This window comes from Mixophyes fleayi, chromosome 2 (genome assembly GCF_038048845.1).
Source record: "Mixophyes fleayi isolate aMixFle1 chromosome 2, aMixFle1.hap1, whole genome shotgun sequence".
Lineage (NCBI taxonomy): Eukaryota > Metazoa > Chordata > Amphibia > Anura > Limnodynastidae > Mixophyes > Mixophyes fleayi.
Window position 1 is genome coordinate 38,071,491 of NC_134403.1, and position 25,227 is coordinate 38,096,717.

Below are 25,227 nucleotides of genomic sequence, written 5' to 3' on the forward strand. Positions count from 1 at the left end.
TCCAGGTGCAGGTAGGTAGCGGGAGAGTCAGTGGTCTGTGTATACCAAGTTGTACCACTGCTGTGATGAGAAGACTTGTCCAGGTGCAGGTAGGTCGCGGGAGAGTCAGTGGTCTGCGTATAGCAAGTTGTACCACTGCTGTGAAGGGAAGACTTGTCCAGGTGCAGGTAGGTAGCGGGAGAGTCAGTGGTCTGCGTATAGCAAGTTGCACCACTGCTGTGAAGGGAAGACTTGTCCAGGTGTAGGTAGGTAGCGGGAGAGTCAGTGGTCTGCGTATAGCAAGTTGTACCACTGCTGTGATGAGGTGAGGACTTGTCCAGGTGCGGATAAGTGGAGGAGTGATAAGAGTCTATAACTGTATAAATACAATTGGAGAGCAGAGGAGCTAGTTCCAAACAGATATGCAGCGTCACAGCTAATAGTCTATAGCGGGTATGTACACCGCTGCTGAGGAGAGAGGCTTGTCCAAAGCAGATATGCAGGATAACAACTGATAGTCAATAACAAGTATGCATATCGCTGTTGAGTAGAGAAGCTTGTTCAAACAGATATGCAGTGTAACGGCTAATAGTCTATAGCGGGTATGGATACCGCTGCTGAGTAGAGAAGCTTGTCCAAAGCGGATATGCAGGATAACAGCTGATAGTCAATAACAAGTATGCATACCGCTGCTGAGTAGAGAAGCTTGTCCAACGAGGATATGCAGGCACAGCAGGAGAGCTGAGAGACTGTAGTGGGTATGGGAGCCGCAGGTGAGCAGAGCAGGTAATCCAGCAGACAGCTGAAGACACAAGCAGGACACAGGAGTCAGTAGCGGGTATGGGAACCGCCGATGAGCAGAGCAGGTAATCCAGCAGACAGCTGAAGAACCGAGCAGGACACAGGAGTCAGTAGCAGGTATGGGAACCGCCGATGAGCAGAGCAGGTAATCCAGCAGGAAACTGAAGATACGAGCAGGACACAGGAGACACCTTAAGAGACTCACAGGGAATGAGACTCAAGATCAGGCAACAATACCATGGCCACAGGTGCCTTAAATAGGGAGAGGTGATTGATCCACCAATTAGGTTAAAAGCAAGGTCATAAGAGTTCATGGATGCTGCGCATGCGCAGTCCATCAAGATGGCGGACGGCCGCGGCTCAGGACAGGCGCCGGCAGGAAGGATAGAAAACCATGCACCAGCGCAGAGGCACTCACGGTCCGGTGAGTGACAGAACCCCCCCTTTTAAAGGTGGGCACAGAACACTTGGAGCCGGGTTTTCCCGGAAACTTGGAGTAAATTTTTTTTAGAAGAGCTGGAGCGTTGAGATCATCTGCGCGGATCCAAGAACGCTCCTCTGGACGAAAGCCCTTCCAATGCACTAGAAAGCGAAGAACTCCTCGCGAAATTTTGGCATCCAGAATATGAGTAATTTCAAACTCCTCCTCTTGATGAACTTGTACTGGCCGAGGTGCTGAAGGAGGAACAGAGAAACGGTTGATGATAAGAGGCTTGAGTAATGACACATGGAAGGCGTTGGAGATACGAAGGTTCTTAGGTAATAGTAGTTTGAAGCACACCGGATTTATCACCTGAGTGATTTTATATGGACCAATGAAACGGGGAGCGAACTTCATGGATGGAACCTTCAGGCGAATATTTTTGGTAGAAAGCCATACGCAGTCTCCAACTTTAAGTGGTGGAATAGCTCGCCTCTTTTTTTCAGCAAAACACTTGTATCTGGCAGATGTCTTCTTCAGGGAGGATTTAACCTGAGACCAGATAGTTTTGAAGCTCTGACATAAACTCTCCACTGCAGGAACTTGGGTGGGAGGGAGGGCAGGAAATTCTGGGAGAGACGGATGGTGACCGTATACCACAAAGAATGGAGTTTTTGAAGATGACTCATGATACATATTGTTATGGGCGAATTCAGCCCATGGAAGCAAATCTACCCAATTGTCTTGGTTGGCTGAGAAGAACATCCTTATGAAAGTCTCAAGATCTTGGTTGACTCTCTCGGTCTGTCCATTTGATTGAGGATGGTAGGAGGATGATAGTGACAATCGGATACCCAAGGTCTTGCAAAGGGCTCGCCAGAATCTGGAGACGAACTGCACTCCTCTATCCGAAACAATTTCAGATGGACATCCATGAATCCAAAAGATCTCCTTGATAAAATGGTCAGCCAGAGTAGATGAGGAAGGTAATCCGGTCAAAGGAACAAAATGTGCCATTTTCGAAAATCTATCCACCACTACCCAGATGGTATTGCAACTTTTGCTAGGAGGAAGATCGGTGACAAAGTCCATACTAATATGGGTCCATGGTTTGGAAGGAATGGGTAGTGGTTGAAGTAATCCCGCCGGTGTTCTGGGGGGGTTTTGAACTGGGAACAAACCTCACACGCGGCCACAAATTCTTTGACATCTCTCCTCATAGAGGGCCACCAGTAGCTTCGAGAAAGGATTTCTAATGTCTTACGTTCTCCTGAATGTCCAGAAAAACGGGAAGAATGATACCACGATAATAATTTTTTACGTAGAGATGGAGGCACGAGGGTTCTCCCAAATGGTAGCACCTTGGTGAAAGAAGTGGCCAGAGTCACACATTTGGGATCCAATATGGGATGATTAGGACTATCCTCAGTGTCAGAGGACGCCACAAACGCCCGAGATAAGGCGTCTGCTTTTCTATTCTTGGAAGCTGGTTTGAAGGTTATAATAAGTTTAAAACGAGAAAAGAAAAGTGACCATCTTGCTTGACGAGGATTCAAACACTGAGCTGACTGCAGATATAACAGGTTTTTGTGGTCAGTAAAAATAGTTACAGGATGACGAGCCCCCTCCAGCAGATATCTCCACTCCTCTAATGCTGCTTTTATGGCCAACAACTCCTTGTCCCCGATGGTATAGTTTCTCTCCGCAGGTAGCAGACCTCGAGAGTAGAAGGCACAAGGATGGAATTTTTGTTGCTCCGATCTTTGAGATAGAATGGCCCCTAGACCAACATTAGAGGCGTCTACTTCCAGAAAGAAAGGAAGGGTCATGTCAGGCTGTCGAAGAACAGGAGTGGTAGTGAACGCCTTCTTGAGGAAGTGAAAGGCTTGAAGGGCCTCGGAGGACCATTGTTTAGTATTAGCGCCCTTACGGGTCAGAGCCACTATTGGAGAAGCAATGGAGGAAAAACCTTGAATGAAGCGTCTGTAGTAGTTTGCAAACCCTAAAAAGCGTTGGATTGCTCTGAGGGTAGTTGGCTGGGGCCAACGTAGTACAGCGTTCACCTTCTCCGGATCCATCTTTAGACCTACTCTGGACACAATATATCCCATGAATGGGATAACTCAAAGGAACATTTCTCTAACTTGCAGAATAATGAGTTTCTCCGGAGTCTGGAAAGGACCTCTGCCACATGTTGATGATGAGTGGGCAGATCCTGAGAGAAAATTAATATGTCGTCCAGGTAGACGAAGACACAAACATACAACAAGTCCCGGAAGATCTCATTCACGAATCTCTGGAAGACAGCTGGGGCGTTACTCAACCCGAAGGGCATAACTAGATATTCATAGTGTCCATCCCTGGTGTTAAAAGCTGTCTTCCATTCGTCTCCAGACTTGATGCGGATTAAGTTATAAGCGCCTCGGAGATCAAGTTTGGTGAATATCCGGGCTCCCTTAATGCGGTCAAAGAGTTCGGTAATTAGCGGAATAGAGTACCGAATTTTTAATGGTAATGGCATTAAGTCCACGATAATCTATACAGTGTCGTAATGACCCATCTTTCTTCTTAACAAAAAAGAACCCCGCTCCAGCGGGAGAAGTGGAAGGTCGAATAAAACCACAATGGAGATTCTCCTTGATATAATCAGATGTTGCTTGGGTCTCTGGTAGCGAGAGAGGATACACACGACCCCTAGGAGGGTTCTTTCCAGGTTGTAAATCAATCGGACAATCCCCCGCCTGATGGGGCGGAAGGCGTTCAAACTGGATTTTATTGAACACATCCGCGAAGGAAGCATACTGTGGAGGAAGACCCAGCGGACAGGGTGTAATAGAAGTTCGATTAATTTTGGGTGGAACAACTTGAGACAGACATCTATGATGACAATCCGGACCCCAGGAAGTGACTTGAGGAGTGTTCCAGTCAATCTGAGGAGAATGAAGTTGAAGCCATGGAAGGCCAAGTACAATGGGACTGGTGGTAACAGGAAGGACCAGCAAAGAAATTTTCCCCTGGTGTAAGGCTCCGATTTGAAGGGACAATGGAGTCGTACATTGAGTGATGAGTCCATTAATTATGCGAGAACCATCGATAGCGGTGACAGCGATAGCTGCTTTTAAAGGAATCACTGGTAGGGACCATTGATTCACTAGAGAACTAGAGATAAAGTTTCCAGCAGCTCCAGAGTCTAGAAGCGCTTGAGACATAAATGACTTGGTAGCAAAGGAAACGGTAACATCAAAAGCACAGATTTTAGAATCCATAGAACATGGAGAGGACTCCAGGGACCCTAACCTTACCTCTCCAGAACTGGTTAGGGCCTGGCATTTCCCGACCTTCTAGGGCATGAGTTCAGCATGTGAGTAGAGTCAGCGCAATAGATGCAGAGTCTATTTTTCACTCGTCGCTCCCTGTCTTCAGATGTTAGTTTAGAACAACCTACCTCCATTGGTTCTACTGGAGGTGGAAGATGACGAACTTGAGATTCTGAGCGAACAGGCGCTTTGGAAGAAGTTACTCTTTCAGAATCTCTCTCACGAAACCTCATGTCTACACGGTGGCATAGAGAAATCAAGTCGTCCAAGGAGGAGGGTAACCCTTGTGAGGTCAGTGCGTCTTTGATCTTGTCGGCAAGACCCTGCCAGAAGGCAGCTATCAGCGCCTCAGTGTTCCATTGGAGCTCGGAGGCAAGAATCCGAAATTGGATGACGTACTGGGCTACTGACCGGGATCCTTGGCGTAGTCGGAGAATACTGAAAGCCGCAGAGATAACACGACCAGGTTCGTCAAAAATTCTTCGAAACATAGAATTAACATGGCACTATCTTCCAATAAAGGGTCATTTCTTTCCCACAGAGAGGAGGCCCATGCGAGAGCCTGTCCGGAAAACAAAGAGATGAGATAGGCCACTTTAGAACGATGAGTAGAAAAGTTGTGAGGTTGAAGTTCGAAATGAATGGAACATTGGTTAAGAAAACCCCTACAGGTTTTCGGGTCTCTATCATACTTAAAGGGAGTAGGCAGGTGTAGCGTGGAAACGGTAGACACCTGGGATTGCACTGGGGAAGAAGAAGAAGGTACTGGAGGATCAACAGTAGCTGCTACATTTTGCGCAGGGATTCCTCGGGAGGCTAGAGCCTGACAACATTGGAATAACTGTTGCTGTCGAACATCTTGTTGTTCAATCCGAGTAACCAGATACTACAGCATCTCTTTAGCTGTTGGTTCCGATCCTAGGTCTGTCATGCCTGATCTTACTGTCACGGGCACTAGGAGTTCTGCCCAGGATTCACCAGTTGATAATGCTTACCAGAGGTGCAGGGTTTACACAGCGGTCCTCTGGCAGTAGGGTGAATAGTAGGAACGTATATAACAGCAGATGGAGAGAGAATGCCAATGGAATAGATGAGAGTCAGTGACTTGCAGCTATACTGGTAGGAGAGTCAGTGACTTGCAGCTGTACTGGTAGGAGAGTAGAGTGGACGTGAACCGGTGAAGGAAGGTAACATGAGAGTCAGTGGTCTGCGGATAGCAAGTTGTACCACTGCTGTGAAAGGAAGACTTGTCCAGGTGCAGGTAGGTAGCGGGAGAGTCAGTGGTCTGCGTATAGCAAGTTGTACCACTGCTGTGATGAGAAGACTTGTCCAGGTGCAGGTAGGTAGCGGGAGAGTCAGTGGTCTGCGTATAGCCAGTTGTACCACTGCTGTGAAGGGAAGACTTGTCCAGGTGCAGGTAGGTGGTAGCAGGAGAGTCAGTGGTCTGCGTATAGCAAGTTGTACCACTGCTGTGAAGGGAAGACTTGTCCAGGTGTAGGTAGATCGCGGGAGAGTCAGTGGTCTGCGTATAGCAAGTTGTACCACTGCTGTGATGAGGTGAGGACTTGTCCAGGTGCGGATAAGTGGAGGAGTGATAAAAGTCTATAACTGTATAAATACAATTGGAGAGCAGAGGAGCTACTCGCAAACAGATATGCAGCGTCACAGCTAATAGTCTATAGCGGGTATGTACACCGCTGCTGAGGAGAGAGGCTTGTCCAAAGCGGATATGCAGGATAACAACTGATAGTCAATAACAAGTATGCATATCGCTGTTGAGTAGAGAAGCTTGTTCAAAAAGATATGCAGCGTAACGGCTAATAGTCTATAGCGGGTATGGATACCGCTGCTGAGTAGAGAAGCTTGTCCAAAGCGGATATGCAGGATAACAGCTGATAGTCAATAACAAGTATGCATACCGCTGCTGAGTAGAGAAGCTTGTCCAACGAGGATATGCAGGCACAGCAGGAGAGCTGAGAGACTGTAGCGGGTATGGGAACCGCAGGTGAGCAGAGCAGGTAATCCAGCAGACAGCTGAAGACACGAGCAGGACACAGGAGTCAGTAGCGGGTATGGGAACCGCCGATGAGCAGAGCAGGTAATCCAGCAGGAAACTGAAGATATGAGCAGGACACAGGAGACACCTTCAGAGACTCACAGGGAATGAGACTCAAGATCAGGCAACGATACCATAGCCACAGGTGCCTTAAATAGGGAGAGGTGATTGATCCACCAATTAGGTTAAAATCAAGGTCATAAGAGTTCATGGATGCTGCGCATGCGCAGTCCATCAAGATGGCGGACGGCCGTGGCTCAGGACAGGCGCCGGCAGGAAGGATAGAGAACCACGCACCAGCGCAGAGGCACTCACGGTCCGGTGAGTGACAGTCATCCAGTCAAAAAGTAGGGATTGAATTCTAAGATGGCTGAATGGATACAATCTTGTTTGCAGGATTGAAAACAGAGAGTTATAGTGTGAAGGAGCTCCTATATCGCCACTGATGACGCAGTCGCGGTGGGCGGAGCTTGAGCCACGCATAATGGACACTAGCATTTCACTGCTGTTATGGCTCCACAGTAAGTTCTTTGTTAGCACCATGTGCTAGATAGGAAACAGAAGGCTTTGAGTCATACAGGCCGTATCTAGTTGCGGGGGTGTGGCAGAGGTCAAGCCCTCCCATCTGAAGCAATGCATTATGGGTAAAGGTTTATAAGCCATTGAGAAAAACATATCACTCTCATTCCATCACTCCACACACACACATACTTGGAACCTCTCCCACACCTGGAACCCTGGAGACATACCAGTAAGCTATATCTGTAACGCTTAACTATATGAATTAACTCTCTGGAGCTTTAGCCTTTTCACATATACTTTCAGGAATGTTTGCTAATTGCATTACAATGAATTTCCATCCTCCTCATCTTGTTTCAAGAGCACATGGCATACACAATGCATCCTTAACACACATTCATTCTCTGTCTCTATATACACTCACAACACGAATGAGCAATACTGATGAAATACTCACTCCTATACATTTCTCTTACAGCATATACACTAGTAAATATACACACATACACACACACACACACACACACACACACACACACACACCACAGAATAGGATATTATGTACTTACTTCTGAAGTTGTAGCATTGTCTGTTTAATCTATAATGTATTATCTGTAATTGTATGTATGCATTTATGTTGTAAAGTAAAAGACTTGTATCCTTATGCCTGTTTTGTATGTTTAGATAACTGTAATCAATAGGATGAATGGATGTTTATATAGATAATGCATTATAGTGAGGTAAATGATAGATTGGTATTTATTTAGCGATTAACACATAAATGTGAAATATTTGTGGAATATTTAGGCGAGATGTGTGTGTATATATATGTATGTATATATGTATGTGTGTATATATATATATATATATATATATATGTGTATGTATTTATATATAGCCTTGTCAAACACAGGAATCGCGTCTACGGATTTCTAGTTGTCATGCGCAAGCATAACAACTGGGACACCTTGTTTTTGGGTTGCCATGGTATTAGGCGAAACCTCAAAAGGTTGAGTGAAATAATGCCTCTAAATTAGATCTGAGATGTCACGGGTGCGTATTATTCGACGTGACTAAAATAGCGAAAAAGACGCAAATTGCATTATATCCCAATAATTAACGAGATTGGTTATTAATAAGATCAAAGGTATTGTATCATTATTATGGCGGGTCCCAGGATCCTATAACATATAGTAAATGGAGTGCATTCACCGGATGGAAAGGTTACTAGTGGAGTTCCCTAAGAATCTATACTTGGACCAGTGCTTTTAATATCTTTATTGGTGACATTGCAAATGGCATTGAAGGGAAAGTATGCCTTTTTGCAGATGAAACAAAGATATGCAACAGGGTAGACTCACCAGGAGGGGTAAAACAAATGATTGATGATCTAGGTAGACTAGAGGAATGGTCAAGAGGGTGGCAACTACAGTTTAATGCCCAAAAAATGCAAAATTATGCACTTGGGTCTCAAAAACCCAAAGACTAAATATAGTATTAATAACACTATAATTGAAACTACTGAAAAGGAAAGGGATCTAGAAATTACTATTCCAGGTGACTTAAAGGCAGGTAAGCAATTTAGCAAAGCAATGAGAAAGGCAAGTTGGATGCTTGGTTGCATAGGGAGAGAAATCAGTTGCAGAAAGAAAGAAGTAATAATGCCACTGTATAGGTCATTGGTACGGCCTCATCTAGTATACTGTGTTCAATTCTGGAGGCCATATCTCCAGAAGGATATAAATACATTAGATACTGTACAAAGAAGGACAACTAAAATGGTGCATGGCCTACAGCACAAAACTTACCCAGAAAGACTTAAAAAACCCATGCAGTTTGGCAAGTTTTAAGCTACTGGATTTGAAATATTCTAAAATTCCTTTTTTCAGTTGTGATTTCAGTAATTTCCCCACCAGTAATGTCAGGCTCACTGGTCTTTAGTTGCCAGCCTCTTCTTATTTTTCATTTCTGTGCAGCGGGACTACAATCCACTGTTCCTCTATTCAAGTGCTTCTAACTTCCCAAAGAAACAATTCCATTTTTTCCATTCTTCAAAGTCAGTGTTTTTGTGTGGTTTGAGTCAGTCGCTGTCTTTAAACTATACCATACTGCTTGATCTTCAGTGGATCCTATGTTCACCCCCATATTTACATGTGATATGTCACCATTTGTAAGTAATAAGCCTAATATTGCTTCTTTGCTATTGGGCTGTCTCACCAATTGCTTGAGAGATGCTCCCTCTAAAAAATTTAGGATGCCCCTCCTTTTGGTGGAATTATTATTAATAATAATAATAATAATAATAATAATAATAATTAATCATAATAATTTTATTAAAATAGGAAATTTCTCTCAATAGGACTCAAAAGTGCTTAAAAAACACATGATCCAAACTAAATATATAAAGGATTAAAATAGTACAGAAGAGAGCTAAGCATGCATTTTGTTTTTTAGAAAATAACAGGCTATTAATGAAATGTTTAAATAAACTGGTAAGTCTTTAGATTTCAAGAGTAGGTGCCATGTGGACTGTACTAGTGTCACAAGTCAGAGTTCGGCTGTTACTTTTCAAACCCGCTGTCCAGCACGCTCCCTCTACTCTTCCACCCTGTGCCACAATCCAACTCTACAACAGAAGGCGCATTGCCCTTTAAGATCTCTGAACCTGTGGTCATGTGCTCCGGCCCGAGAACCGCCCTGCTCATCAGCTTAGCTATTTAAATCTGCTCTGTGCAAAGGCCTGTGGCGGAATATTAGGCTCCAAAGCTTTACTCCAGCATTCCTGTACTTTTATCAAATCTAGGGATGTGCACCGGCGACTTTTGAGGTCTCGTGTTTTGTGTTTTGGATCCGGATTTTCGTTATTTTTGAGGTTCGGATTTGTCTCGCAAAACACTTGACGAAAGGTCTCGGTTCGGATTTAAGGTATTGGATTCGGATTTTTTTTGAAAAAAACATAAAAAGTTTAAAAATCAAGTTTTTGGGCTTATTTTCACTCCTAGGCTATTATTAACCTCAATAACATTCAATAACAAGCATTTCCACTAATTTACAGTGTATTCTGAACACCTCACAATATAGTTATTAGTCCAAAACGTTGCAACAAGGTATCTTTCTGGACTGCGTAGAGGAGTGGGTCACCACAATATATATTAAAAACCCTGAACTTTTATGATTCGCACCAATAATTGTACCTGGACTGCGTAGAGGAGTGGGTCACCACAATATATTAAAAACCCTGAACTTTTATGAATCGCACCAATAAATGTACCTGGACTGCGTAGAGGAGTGGGTCACCACAATATATTAAAAACCCTGAACTTTTATGAATCGCACCAATAAATGTACCTGGACTGCGTAGAGGAGTGGGTCACCACAATATATATAATAAGAAAACCATCAACTTGTTTGATTCGCACCAATAAATGTACCTGGACTGCGTAGAGGAGTGGGTCACCACAATATATTAAAAACCCTGAACTTTTATGAATCGCACCAATAAATGTACCTGGACTGCGTAGAGGAGTGGGTCACCACAATATCTTAAAAACCCTGAACTTTTATGAATCGCACCAATAAATGTACCTGGACTGCGTAGAGGAGTGGGTCACCACAATATCTTAAAAACCCTGAACTTTTATGAATCGCACCAATAAATGTACCTGGACTGCGTAGAGGAGTGGGTCGCCACAATATATTAAAAACCCTGAACTTTTATGAATCGCACCAATAAATGTACCTGGACTGCGTAGAGGAGTGGGTCACCACAATATCTTAAAAACCCTGAACTTTTATGAATCGCACCAATAAATGTACCTGGACTGCGTAGAGGAGTGGGTCACCACAATATATTAAAAACCCTGAACTTTTATGAATCGCACCAATAAATGTACCTGGACTGCGTAGAGGAGTGGGTCACCACAATATCTTAAAAACCCTGAACTTTTATGAATCGCACCAATAAATGTACCTGGACTGCGTAGAGGAGTGGGTCACCACAATATATTAAAAACCCTGAACTTTTATGAATCGCACCAATAAATGTACCTGGACTGCGTAGAGGAGTGGATCACCACAATATATATAATAAGAAAACCATCAACTTGTTTGATTCGCACCAATAAATGTACCTGGACTGCGTAGAGGAGTGGGTCACCACAATATATTAAAAACCCTGAACTTTTATGAATCGCACCAATAAATGTACCTGGACTGCGTAGAGGAGTGGGCACTGGGCACCACAATAAAATATATAAAAAACCTTCAACAGGTCTGCATTACACTACACATACGGCTGCTCCTCCATCCTCTCCATCATATACATGTTGGAGTTTTAGCGTGTGACAACCTCTTGTTTTTGATAATGTCAGTGCATTTTGAATATTTTTCAATTTGCCCCACACCACTGAATGTACTTTATCTATGATACGCATCTATCTATCTTGACTGCGTAGTGTGGTGGCCCCGGTACACAATTTGGTACCGGGGCCACAATAAAATAAATACACCCTCCACGTGTCAGAATTTCACCAAACAAGTATCTGGACTACGTAGTGGGGTGGCCCCGGTACCCAACTTGATACCGGGGCCACAATTAAATAAATACACCCTCCACGTGTCAGAATTCCACCAAACAAGTATCTGGACTGCGTAGTGGGGTGGCCCCGGTACCCAACTTGATACCGGGGCCACAATAAAATAAATACACCCTCCACGTGTCAGAATTCCACCAAACAAGTATCTGGACTGCGTAGTGGGGTGGCCCCGGTACCCAACTTGATACCGGGGCCACAATAAAATAAATACACCCTCCACGTGTCAGAATTCCACCAAACAAGTATCTGGACTGCGTAGTGGGGTGGCCCCGGTACCCAACTTGATACCGGGGCCACAGTAAAATAAATACACCCTCCACGTGTCAGAATTCCACCAAACAAGTATCTGGACTGCGTAGTGGGGTGGCCCCGGTACCCAACTTGATACCGGGGCCACAATAAAATAAATACACCCTCCACGTGTCAGAATTCCACCAAACAAGTATCTGGACTGCGTAGTGGGGTGGCCCCGGTACCCAACTTGATACCGGGGCCACAATACCTCCTCCAAACATGCTACAGACAATTCGTCATTGAGATCCCATTAAGTATGTTAAAGACAGACAGGGTCCAAGTGTTATTAGTTGACTTTGTAAAGAAAAAAACTGTCCCTGTTGCACATAGTCGTGCAATGAAGACTTACTTTTTCATTTAAAGGCACGATCTTTCAAGTGTAGTGTTTGTAAGTCTAAGTCATATTATACTTTTGGTAAAATTGGTTTTTTTTGTTCCTCTTTATGTTAATTAATTAGTAATAGAATTAAAGTAGGAAATAGAATTAAATAGAATTAAAGTAGGAAATAGAGTGGTATAGAGTTGTAGTGTGGTATAGATAGAGTGGTCCACACAATATAATAATAAAACCCTCAACTGGTCTGAATTCCACCAAACAAGTATCTTGACTGCGTAGTGTGGTGGCCCCGGTACACAATTTGGTACCGAGGCCACAATATAATTTAAAAACCCTCCACGTGTCGGAATTCCACCAAACAAGTATCTGGACTGCATAGTGGGGTGGCCCCGGTACCCAATTTGATACCGGGGCCACATTACCTCCTCCAATTTCCAAGTGTAGTGTTTATAACATCTTAACACTACACTAATTCTAGCACGTCAAAACCTCTTGTTTTAAATAATGACAGGGCATTTAACTTTTGATTTAATTTATTGAATTTGTTGGCATTTTCTTTTACTTTTTGAACATGGCAAACGACTGTTGAATGGTCACATAATGCCAAAAAAAAAGGTGCAAGATGGAATTGTCCTTGGGCCCTCCCACCCACCCTTATGTTGTTGAAATAGGACATGCACACTTTAACAAACCAATCATTTCAGCGACAGGGCCTACCAAACAACTGTGGCTGAAATGATTGGTTTGTTTGGGCCCCCACACCAATAAAACAATTCATCTCTCCCTGTACAAACTAAACAGGCTCTACTGAGGAAAGATGTCGTCCTTATCCTCAACCTCTGATTCCTCTCCCCCTACAGTGTGTACTTCCTCCTCCTCACACATTATCAATTCGTCCCCGCTGGACTCCACAACCACAGTCCCTCTGTACTGTCTGGAGGGCAGTGCTGTACTTCATTGAGGAATTGATTATTCATTTTTATAAACATCATTTTTTCAACGTTGTGAGGAAGCAACCTCCTTCGCCGCTCACTGACCAGGTTCCCCGCTGCACTAAAAACTCTTTCCGAGTACACACTGGAGGGGGGACAACTCAGTTAAAAAATAGAGCCAGTTTGTACAGGGGCTTCCAAACTGCCTTTTGGAGTTCTACCACGTCACTACCTCTAGTTAATTTAGATTGCAAGGCTTGTAAATATAAATACTTTGAAGATAAAAAAAAGCAGGCTGCACAGACTGTGGAGCTAGAAAGTGAAATTAAATGGACCACGTTACTTTGGTGGCTATCTATGCCCCCCCCCCCGCCCTACACTTGTAGTTGAATATAAATAAAGCAGCCTGCATAGACTGTAGAACTAGCAATTCAAATATACAAAGAAATGGACAAAGGCAGTTTGGTATCTGTCTGCATCAGATCCCCTCTCCACTAGGAGTAAAACAGAAAACTTTTCAGCCGTTATATAATCTAGAATATAAATAGAAATTGAGAAATGCAATTTGGTATCTGTCTGCATCATAATCATCAACATCCTCCTCAGCGCCAGCTACATCAATATCCTCCTCCCAGTGCACAACATTCACACCTTCATTAGCCAAATCTGTAACTGGACTGTGGGTGATCCTTCCAGCATATGCAGAGGGCGTGCTGCAAATGCTGGATGGAGTCACCTCTTCCCGTACAGTGATGGGAAGGTCAGGGTTCACAACCAACAACACCCTTGGACTCGCCTTGGGGATTTGTGATGTCATCTGTTTAGAAGGCAGAGTTCTTTGCTGTTTTGTTGTTGTTGCTGACAGCATAACTCTCTTAAATTTTTTGTAGGGGGGGGGAGGAGGGCTTTGATCCTTGGGTGAAGTTGGACCACTAGTCATGAACACGGGACAGGGCCTAAGCCGTTCCTTGCCACTACTTGTCGTAATTGGCATATTGCCAACTTTACGTTTCTCCTCAGATGATTTTAAGTTTCTTTTTTTGCTGTTTTTTGAGAACTTGGGCTTTTTGGATTTTACATGCCCTGTACTAGGAGATTGGGCATCGTGCTTGCCAGACGACGTTGATGGCATTTCATCGTCTATGTCATGACTAGTGGCAGCAGCTTCAGCATTAGGAGGAAGTGGGTCTTGATCTTTCCCTACTTTATCCTCCAAATTTTTGCTCTCCATTATATGTAGCACAAGATACTGCAGAATGTGTGAACTTGGTAATATTGCAGTACCAATGGACTTATAATGCTGGATTGGTTTTGCAAATTTGGTTATAATTATTATATATTTATTTTTTTTTTTAATTTTTTATTTTTTTTTACTTTTTTTTTATTTTTTACAAACTTGGGAATAATGGGGAAATAACTATGCCCTTAGAAGCACAGAGCACAGGACACAGCACCACTGGACTGAACAGGACACGGCACAGGACCCAGCAGCACTACGGAACTCAGCAGGACAGAGCACAGGACACAGCACCACTGGACTGATACTGCAGAATGTGTAAACTTTGTAATATTGCAGTACCACTGGACTTTTACTGCTGAATGTGTGAACTTGGTAATATTGCAGTACCAATGGACTTATAATGCTGGATTGGTTTTGCAAATTTGGTTATAATTATTATATTTTTTTTTTTTTTTTTAATTTTTTATTTTTTTTTACTTTTTTTTTATTTTTTACAAACTTGGGAATAATGGGGAAATAACTATGCCCTTAGAAGCACAGAGCACAGGACACAGCACCACTGGACTGAACAGGACACGGCACAGGACCCAGCAGCACTACGGAACTCAGCAGGACAGAGCACAGGACACAGCACCACTGGACTGATACTGCAGAATGTGTAAACTTTGTAATATTGCAGTACCACTGGACTTTTACTGCTGAATGTGTGAACTTGGTAATATTGCAGTACCAATGGGCTTATACTGCAGGATTGGTTGTGAAAATTTTGTGGTAATTAAAAAATATTAAAGTAGTTTTTGGTATTTTATAAAAAAAAATTTTTTTTATTTTTTAAACACAGGGGAATATTGGGGAAATAACTATGCCCTTAGAAGCACAGAGCACAGGACACAGCACCACTGGACTGAACAGGACACAGCACAGGACCCAGCAGCACCACTGACCTCAGAAGGACAGAGCACAGCACACAGCACCACTGGACTGATACTGCAGAACACAGCACAGCACAGCACAGCACAGCACAGCACAGCACAGCACTAAACAGCACAGAACTAAACAGCACAGAACTAAACAGCACAGAACTAAACAGCACAGAACTAAACAGCACAGAGGACCACCTAACACACCCTCCCTCTACCCTGATCAATGCCCGAGTGAAGATGGCGGCGACTAGCGGGGAATTTATAGGATCCGAGTATCGCGAGATCCGACAACGGGATTATGAGTCAGAGCCTCAGTTTCACTTTTGAATTTGGCGCCAATACCCGGATCTGTCTCGGATCCAACTCGGATCCGCAACGTTCGGGTGGGCTCGGATTTCAGAAATCCGAGCGCGCTCATCCCTAATCTAATCTATGTGGATTCTGACCCGGACTGTTCCTGACTTCTCTTCAGTCATTTGGTACTGTTTATGCTCCTGATTGTTTCTGACCCGGCTTGTTCTGAGACCCAAGTAGAATACATAGCAGTAGTCCAAGTGTGAGGACACAAATGCATGTCTGAGTTTGGGATAATCTACTGAGGGAATCAAATCCTGGCTATGTTGTTCAGATGAGGGAATGTCTGATCATGACTAACATCTGAAGTTAAATTTCAAGCCAATATCAAGTACAACACCAATAGTATGGGCATGATCAGAGTTTTGTAACTCCAAACTTCCAAGTTTATTTCCAGTTGGTTGGCCCAGCTGCAATCTTGTTGTTTGATGTTAAGCTACTATCATAAGAAACTCTGTTTTATCAGGATTCAATCTCCTGAGGAAGCATCCACACTGCCTTCCTCGTATCTTGGTTTCTCTTGCTCATTACACCAATAATGTTTTTTAAAAATGCACAAATTTAAAAGTATAAAATAAATGAATAAAAGATTGCCCAAAAACTTTGCTCACCAGCTAATTAACTATTAAAAAATAAATATTGTCTTCCTTATTTCTCACTCCATGATAATACAAATGGGAAAAACATACAAACAAACCCCTAAAGTCCCAATAAAAAAATGATCCTCAGGACTCTTCTTCACTGGACAGCCAATCATAAGCATTTCCCGCTTATGATAGGCTGGATGATGAAGGGAAGTCCAGGTAACTCCCAGCTATAGTATTTAGCTCGGGTCCAATCAACAAGTGCATATATAGGAACACTGACTGCAATGTAATAGAGATTCATATACACAGAAGTGACATATGTAATAAAAAGTCCTGATGACCAGTCTCCATTCACTTAAATCACAAATAAGGCTAATGCAAGCGGTCTTTTAGTAAACAAATGCAAATATTTAACTAAAAGGAATGGTATTACAGGGCCTGGAGGTTAGACTTTAAAGTGACGATTACGTATGTGCACAATGTGCCTCCCCATAAAAATTCTGATTCGAAAATTGAGGTGCATGTTTAGTTTGTATAGACGTCTCCTAAGTGCGATGGGTATAACATTGATGCACGGTCACAAAAGCCAAGGTGTACATCATAAGTGACCTCCAATATATTATAAACCTAAAGATACATGTGCAATATGAAATCACTGACTATCAGAAAGTTATTAGAGTTATTTTGATGTAGAAGTTATGCTTATAGAACTTAGTAAAAACTTTCTTCCATTTTGTCTAAGTAAGTTTTTTTTTTTTGTTGTTTTTTTTTGCTAGAACAATTTTAAGAACTTGTGAAAGAAAAGGGTAATGTCAATGTTCTATCAAAAGCCATATAAAACGTAAGCTTGCGGGTATCAGTTCATTTCATTACATTGTTAAAGTATTGTTTCCATGGTGACAGATATAATGGCTTTTTAAATGTAATTCTCTCTGCACTGATGCAGTACACTTCCAAGAGCTTATTACACTGGTATGTCAAGTAATAAATAATACCTCAAAGGAATATGACTCCCATTTATATAACGCTACTCCCCAAACAAATGTCTAAATTTAGCTTGTAATGTGCTGTTGACAGTCTAGGTAGAATCAATAAAGGCAAGCATTATTTAATCAAGGGATTCTAGAAATGTTTGTTGCAGCGTGTATGTAAGCATTAGGTTAATTCAAGTTCAAAGCAGTAGGGATTGCTGACATTGTAACTTAATATGCAGGCTCTTTTAGTTTAAAATATAGTTTTAGCTAAGCTGGTCACCAGAGATGGATCCTAATATAGGTTAAACAGTCAGTGCATGATTTGTAGAAGCCTTGGAAGCTTTAGTTCTTTGTCAAAGGCTTGTTTCCATAAAATATAATCAGCGACCATGCACACTTTTATTGTATACTTTGATACTTTTTATCTAACCACATAACTACAGTCAATCTTGTTGGGTGATTGTTTTGCAGGTTTGAGGTTACCAGGATGAATATATTGGGACTGATTCATTAAGGAAAATAAGGCAAAAAAATGAGTAAGATTTCTCCTGGACCATGTTACAATGCCAGGGGTGCATATTAGTTAATTATTTTGCACGTAAGATAAATATTGTCTGTTTCTTCATCTAGCACACAAATAATTGATAGTTTCATTTGTACACTGACATTTAAAGTTGTTCTAGGACATGCTCTACCCCAACTATAAGTCTGTCCTCGCATTTTAAATTTAGCTCCCCCTCCAATGCAACATGGTTTTGCCAAGGTGCAAAGTTACACTTTTTTTTTTGCTTTACTTATCTTAAAGAATCAAACCCATTGTGTTAACAGTAAGATTGCTGGTAACTTTTGTCTTGTATAGATAAATAAATGTAATGATGTTTGGTTATACAAATCATCTACTGCATTGTACTACAGGACTCTTCCCATTAGTACATACCTATAGCCATAATTTAGACGTACGTCTGCAGCTACCATCATCTGAAAGCGAGCACATATATTTGATTTTGTGCCAAATGTATGTTTTCCTAGATGTTACACTATCAGTGAGTCTAAAAGCTTGATTCGGAAGGCCAGCTTGGCTGTCAGCATATAGAGCTGGCACCCAGACTGGCTTCCTCTATACCTCACAGTTCTCCTGCTGTGCAGTTGCATAAAGAATAAAGAACATAAGGATCGCACTATATTAAATGCTCTTTACTGGGAAAACGGGATCATGGGTGGAATCTCTTTTTTTATAACTACATAGTGCACAAGGTAGTATTTACTAAAGCAATAAGATAATATGAGATAACCTGACAACATTTCCTTTTTAACCCTTGGCTGCTAAATGCCACCTACATACCTCCTAAAACTACGAAGGGGGAGTCCCACTCACCTTGAAAGTTTTTACTAGAAATACCACTGGTCACTGCCTACTGTGATCGATGAGTTTTCTTTCCTGCCCCGTGATCAATGACTTTTCTTTCCTGCCCCTTGTTCGATGACTATTCTTTCCTGCCACAGGAGACTTTGCCGATGGTGGCATTGTAACATATGTGCATACATCTTGTTGTCACGCCGCCCTTGAGCACACGCCACCTAGGCAAAGAGCAATTTAAATGCCTGTTAAGGAAGCAGGCTCACAAATACTTATAGGCACCCATGTTTTTAAAGGCCTCTAAAATGTAGGTGTTCCTGTTTAATTATTGCCTGCTGATTGTTTTTGATCAGCGGGAAATACATAACAGTGAAGTAGATAGGAGAGGGGAGGGACGCAGATCACACTGCCTCATTCCCACAGCTGCAAATTCAACAGGGGCTCTCTTTTTGGTTTTACTAAATAATATTTGTTTTAGATACAAAATATCTTTTAACGTTAAGATCTAACAAAAAAGACACTTTTTTTGAAAGAGGATGTTCCTTCTTATTTCTTGTCTGGTAATCAATTGTGATCTAGGATGCAAATAAGAGGGAAAGAGCAGACTTAGATTAAATTTAAAATGAAAGATGGCCCCTGGTTATGTAGTTTTATGGATAGGAATGAATGTTTTGAACACAAAAAAAAATCGCAAGTCCACTTTAGAGTTTACAAAATAAGTTTTCTCTATCTTTGCTCAAACTCTTTCGGAACTCCAATTGTTGGTACAAATGCCAACCAGAAGGAAGGTTAGGGGAACATGATAAATGGTGTAATAAACATTTTATTTTGGAAGTATTGAGGGGGGCATTGCAAATAACAACAGACTTGGACAATTAATCCCTCACTGGTCAGAGAATAAAACTGATAGATTTTATTTGTAACAACTGAATGCAGTCATGGTAGCTGCATATGATCATTGCAGGTAGCAGGCTAGTCGTTCTCAGCTGGTTCTCAGAGGTCAGCCCACAGGAATGAGTAGGAAGTGTGTACTGTTGTAATGAGTTACACCATAGTTAGAACTGTTGGTTCACAATGCTGGGGTCATGGGTTTGATTCCGAGCTGGGTCCTATGTAAGGATTCTTTCGGGTGCTCTGGGCTTCCTCCCACACTCCAAAGACCTACTAGAAGGTTAATTGGCTTCTGATAAAAACTAACCCTAGCTTACATGTGTGTCTGTGTAGTAGGGAATATAGATGGTAAGCTCCACTGGAGCAGACACTGATATGAATGATTACATTTTCTCTGTAAAGTCCGGGCATAACTGTTAATAAATAAATGAGTATCAATCTGGAAATTTATTACCAGTAGTATTGATTAAGTTATTGACTCTTCCTTCTGTTTTGTCTTACAGGTCACCGATCTATTTTGTGTAGCCATAGCTGTTTTTTTGGGTGTGTGATCGGCATCTTCACAAAGGGAACCATCTGGCATTAATGTGTTATTTAAACTTGACGGGTAGGTGCAGAAACAAAAATTCCGGGGCCTATATAGAAATCAACAACAACAATAATAACCTACCTCTTCAGACAAGCTTATAATATTCCTCAGCCACCCTCTTAACCTCGCTACCTTTAGCCTGTTACACAATTTCACACAAGACAACTACCCCCTGACCAACATTGTTGTGTGACGGGATCATTAAGCTTATGAGTCACTTTTACCTTTGCAGTCTGGCTGGGGCAAAATGCAAAATGTAAACTTAACCTCATGTGTCAATCTCCCATTGTCCCATTAATTGTAAGCTTGCGAGCAGGACCTTCTCACCTCTTTGTCTGCTTTACCCAGTTTGTTTATTAGTTTATTATGTTTGTCCCCAATTGTAAAGCGCTACGGAATATGTTGGCGCTATATAAATAAATGATGATGATGATGATGAATAATAATATGTATATGCAGGATTCGTAGGCATGAGAAAAGTTGTGTGCTGATGTTTTTACCAAACACATTAAATCAGTGTAAGACCCAGTGGGTATTACATAGTGAGTCAGCCGTGCTGAATGGGCAATTTTTAAATACATGGCAAAGTTACTCTTCGAAATGTTAGATTGTCTACACTATTATGGGGAGAACTCTATTTATACCTGTAGTTTTTTGTGTTCTATTCTTTGACAACCTGATTTTATATCTCTTTCATGCACATCTGAACTGTTTCTTTTAATAGGCACTGCAGGTTATGCTACAAACACTGCCATTTGTCTTTGGATCCTTAGATGAAACCTGTAGGAAAGGCATTCATTGCTGACATCTGCTGTAAGAAAGCTGTGACCTTTTATTAGTTCATGGCTGATTCAGTGCATGAATCAAACTCTAGGAAGCCATTAGTCAATGATGTTATTTTAACTCCTTGTCGAAGATAGAGATATAAAATTTACTGCTGTAAGAACAGCAGCATCCTTTCAGACAGTTTTCGTAAGGCTTACAGTATTTTATTTATTTATTTAGTAGGTGTCAGAATTACACAGTGCCATACAGTAGGGAAATAAAGCATAGTAAATAAAACACAGAAGCCCAATATACAAAATATAGAAAAAAACTAAGAATGTTCAAGAAGTATAAATAAAATAATTTAGAATTAGATATATTTGAATCCAAATGCACACAAAAAATTCATGCTGCGATCAACTTAAAATAAACATGGAAAGGCATCCACATGAAGATACTTTTAATCCACATCAATATATATGTTTTAAGTGTATATGCTTTTAGGTTGGGAACAGCATGGGTCACGTTTTGAGAAATGGTTGTCAGTGGGGAGAAGAAGTTAATCAATGACGGAGCTTAGATGACAGTTGGAGATGAGCCATGTAGGGAAGGAGGATTGGCTGAGGGTTTTGTAGCTATTTGAATTGGATTCTGTAGGAAACAAGTAGCCAGTGTAAGTATTGGGAGACCAGGGAGGTGGAAGTGGAGCTACGGGAAGTCTTGCCATTGGGGTGTGTGTGTGTTCCGGAGAGAGAGGGAGGCCAGGCAGGAAGAGGTTACAGTAGTCAAAGTGGGAGATAACAGAATTGGTGAGAGCTTTGGTTGGTCGCAGGGGAGGAGAGGTAGATTTAGATGTCATCAGCATAGAGGGGGCAATGGAAACTAGTAAACTATAGGGGCCTGATTCATTAAGGAAAGTAAAGCAAACAAAATTAGTAACTTTGCACGTGGCAAAACCATGTTGCATTGGAGGGGGAGGTACATTTAAAATGTAGGGATAGATTTATAGTTGGGGTGGGGCATGTCCGAGATCAACTTTAAATTTCAGTGTTAAAATAAAGCTATCAGGTATTTGTGTGCTACATGAAAAAACAGACAGTATTTATCTTATGTGCAAAATAATGAACTCATTTGCACCCCTTGCATTGCAACATGGTTTTGCCAAGGTTCAAAGTTACTCATTTTTTTGCTTTACTTTCCTTAATGAATCAGGCCCTAGGAATTGATTAGCCATTTAATATTTTTGAAGCCTTGACTGCAGTAATGTTTAAACATTTAAAGAAATACTCTGATATAAATCTACACACAAAATGTGGGTCAAACAAAATATGGTTCTCTGAACTAGTTGTACAGTACAGACATAAGATATTACTGGTATGAATAAAAATAATACTTTGTACAAATACTAATGTCACTTGTGAATTAGGATTCTCCATTTCTCTTTAATTAATTTTAGAGTAGAAGTATTAGACATGATAATTCATCCAGATGTAGTGCTTTAAATTGCTTTTTATTCTTTTTTGTTTCATTTTTTTGAACATTATATCTGAAATGCTTTATTAGAAAAAAAAAAAGGCTTTATTAGAAGAAATATAATTCACTTTATTATTGCTTTTCCTGAAATCTTGGAATAAAATGTTTTGCGTTGCAATTATTGTGTATCTTCTAAGATATGATTTTCTGAATAGAAATAATTACTTTTATATCTTTTCTTTAATATTACTGAGCCTCTTTTCACTGCTAAATATTACTCACTTTCTCAGTATTAATTACTACAATATATACTCTTTTGAATGCTTTTGTTTATTCAACCTTTCGATCTTAAACATTTGTTTCTTGCAGTAGATCTGAGAAACCATTTCTCTTTTATGGGTTGAAGTGGAAATTTGGGGCTTTCCCTTTGTATAATCTGCAATAAGCCTCACAGGCTCAAATCACGAACTATGAAGGGTGCAAACTGCTCCCGTTCTCCCAGATTTGAAGGCTGCTTTCTCCTAACTGCTGTTCTCAGATCGTCCCACAGGTGGTCAATGGATTTAGTTTTTGTCACGGGCACTAGGAGTTGCTTACCCGAGTTTCACCAGATGGAACTCTGCTAGAGAGGCGGGGTTATGGCACGCACCTCAAAGCAGGCAGGTGAATGATTGGAGCAACACAACAGCAGGAGAGTAGAGATAGTCTGAGGAAGTCAGCGACTTGCAGCTATGGTTAGAGGAAAGTCAGTGTTTTGGAGCATTGAACTGGAGGCTGAAGATAATGTAGACACGAGGAGTAGACGTGGATAGGTGATGGTAGGTAGAGGAAGAGTCAGTGGTCTGCGTACAGCAAGTTGTACCACTGTGGTGATGGGAAGAATAGTACTGGTGCAGGTAGGTAGCAGGGTAGTCGGTGGTCTGCGTTCAGAAAGTTGTACCACCGCTATGGTGAGGAGTCTGGTCCAGGTGTAGGTAGGTAATAGGAGAGTCAGTGGTCTGCGTATAGCAAGTTGTACCACCGCTGTGATAGGAGGACTTGTCCAGGTGCGGGTAGGTAGCAGGGAAGTCAGTGGTCTGCGTGCAGCAAGTTGTACCACTGCTGTGAGAAGGAATGAGGACTTGTCCAGGTGCAGGAGAGTGAAGTTGAAAGGCAAACTGTGGCTGTATGGAAACAGCGCGAGTAGAGCAATGTCTTGTGAGGCAGAGATGGAAGGCACAATGAATAGTCTGTATGGAGTAGATGCCTTGCAGTGAGGAGAAGCTGGTCACAGCAGATATGCACAATAACGCTAAGTAGTAGCGTGAGGAGATATCGTAGCTTGAGTGAAAGCTTGTCCTAAATGAAGCAATGCAGAACACAGTCTATATGGGTACTTGTACTCTGTGCAGCAAACAACAATGGATACAACTGGTATGCGAGCAATAGGCAATAGTCAATAGTCAATAGAGCATACCCAGTTGTGTAGATCCGGAATCAGCTGAGAAGTGAAGCGTTGTAGCGGTATGGGAACCGCCGCTGAGTTGAGCAGGGAGCAGCGTGGAAGCTGAAGCATGAGTAGAGCTGGAAGCAGTTTGGAAACTGCACACAGGAGTAGAGCTGGAAGCAGCTTGGAAACTGCACACAGGAGTAGAGCTGGAAGCAGTTTGGAAACTGCACACAGGAGTAGAGCTGGAAGCAGTTTGGAAACTGCACACAGGAGTAGAGCTGGAAGCAGTTTGGAAACTGCACACACCTATAGAAGTTCACTGGGAGTGAGACTTCAAGATCAGGCCACTACCTAAGGCTGCAGGCGCCTTAAGTAGGGAGGGGTGATTGATCCATCAATCACATTAGTGGTCAGGTGTAGTTGTTAAAGGGACCTGCGCATGCCCAGTGCGACAGGATGGCGGACGGCCGCGGTTCCACATAGGTGTGAGTGGGAAAGAAGGAGAACCACGTACCAGAGTGGAGGCACTCACACTCCGGTGAGTGACAGTTTTTAACTCATTGCTGGCCACTTCAGAACAGTTCAGAGTCTTGGGCCTGATTCAGTAAGGATCTTAACTTAAGATACTTCTTATTTCGGTCTCCTGGACAAAACCATGTTACATGCAAGGGGTGCAAATAAGTATTCTGTTTTGCACATAAGTTAAATACTACAATGTAAAAACGGAATGTGAAATCCAAATAGCGCTTCACTTTTAACAGCCGCTGCTGGAATTCAAAGGGAATATACACAACTTCCCAACAATTCATAGACAAATTACAATAATATGAAGACCTACAGGCGCTTCTAAATATTCTTTCTAAATAAATAATAAAAATAATACTTAAATTTAGTGATGACCACCCTCCGATTCTTATTTCTCACAAGTATTCATGTGATCATGGAACAGAGAAAAAAAGGACAATATAGTGTAATACAGTCCAATTAATATATATAACAACAAAAATAAATAGTACAATAGACACAGAAGATCTTCTCTTATATGTAGACACCCCCTATGGTGGGGTACTCACAAGAGTCAGGTGAAATATAGTCTCATCAAAAGGTAACTTGTCTTTTCTTTTCACAAAGAGACCGCCGCGGACGCTTCTTAGACAGCGCCGCGGCTGCTGTATACTACAGTAGGGCACTTGTAGGGCACTTTTTAGCAGAGGGGGGGGGGGTTTCTGGAGACCCAGAAACCCCCCCTGCGTGCGCCACTGGGTAGAACTTCAAACTGGAGAAAGAAGTGAGTGATTTATTTTTTTCAGTTCCAAAGGGAAAGAGAATCCCCTGCTTGAAATCTCATTATTTGTAACTACTTCTAAAAGGTGCCGATAAGTTTGTCTGTCTCA

The 25,227-nt window shown here is 41.9% G+C and overlaps 1 long non-coding RNA gene across 1 annotated transcript in view; it reads left to right on the forward strand.

Annotated features, from left to right (window-relative positions):
• The window catches only part of LOC142140071 (uncharacterized), a 55,735-nt gene that overhangs the window by 11,724 nt on the left and 18,784 nt on the right, over positions 1-25,227 (forward strand). Inside the window, exon 2 of the long non-coding RNA XR_012688285.1 lies at positions 20,081-20,184. This is a non-coding gene — a long non-coding RNA (uncharacterized LOC142140071). The remainder of the gene's footprint in view (positions 1-20,080; positions 20,185-25,227) is intronic.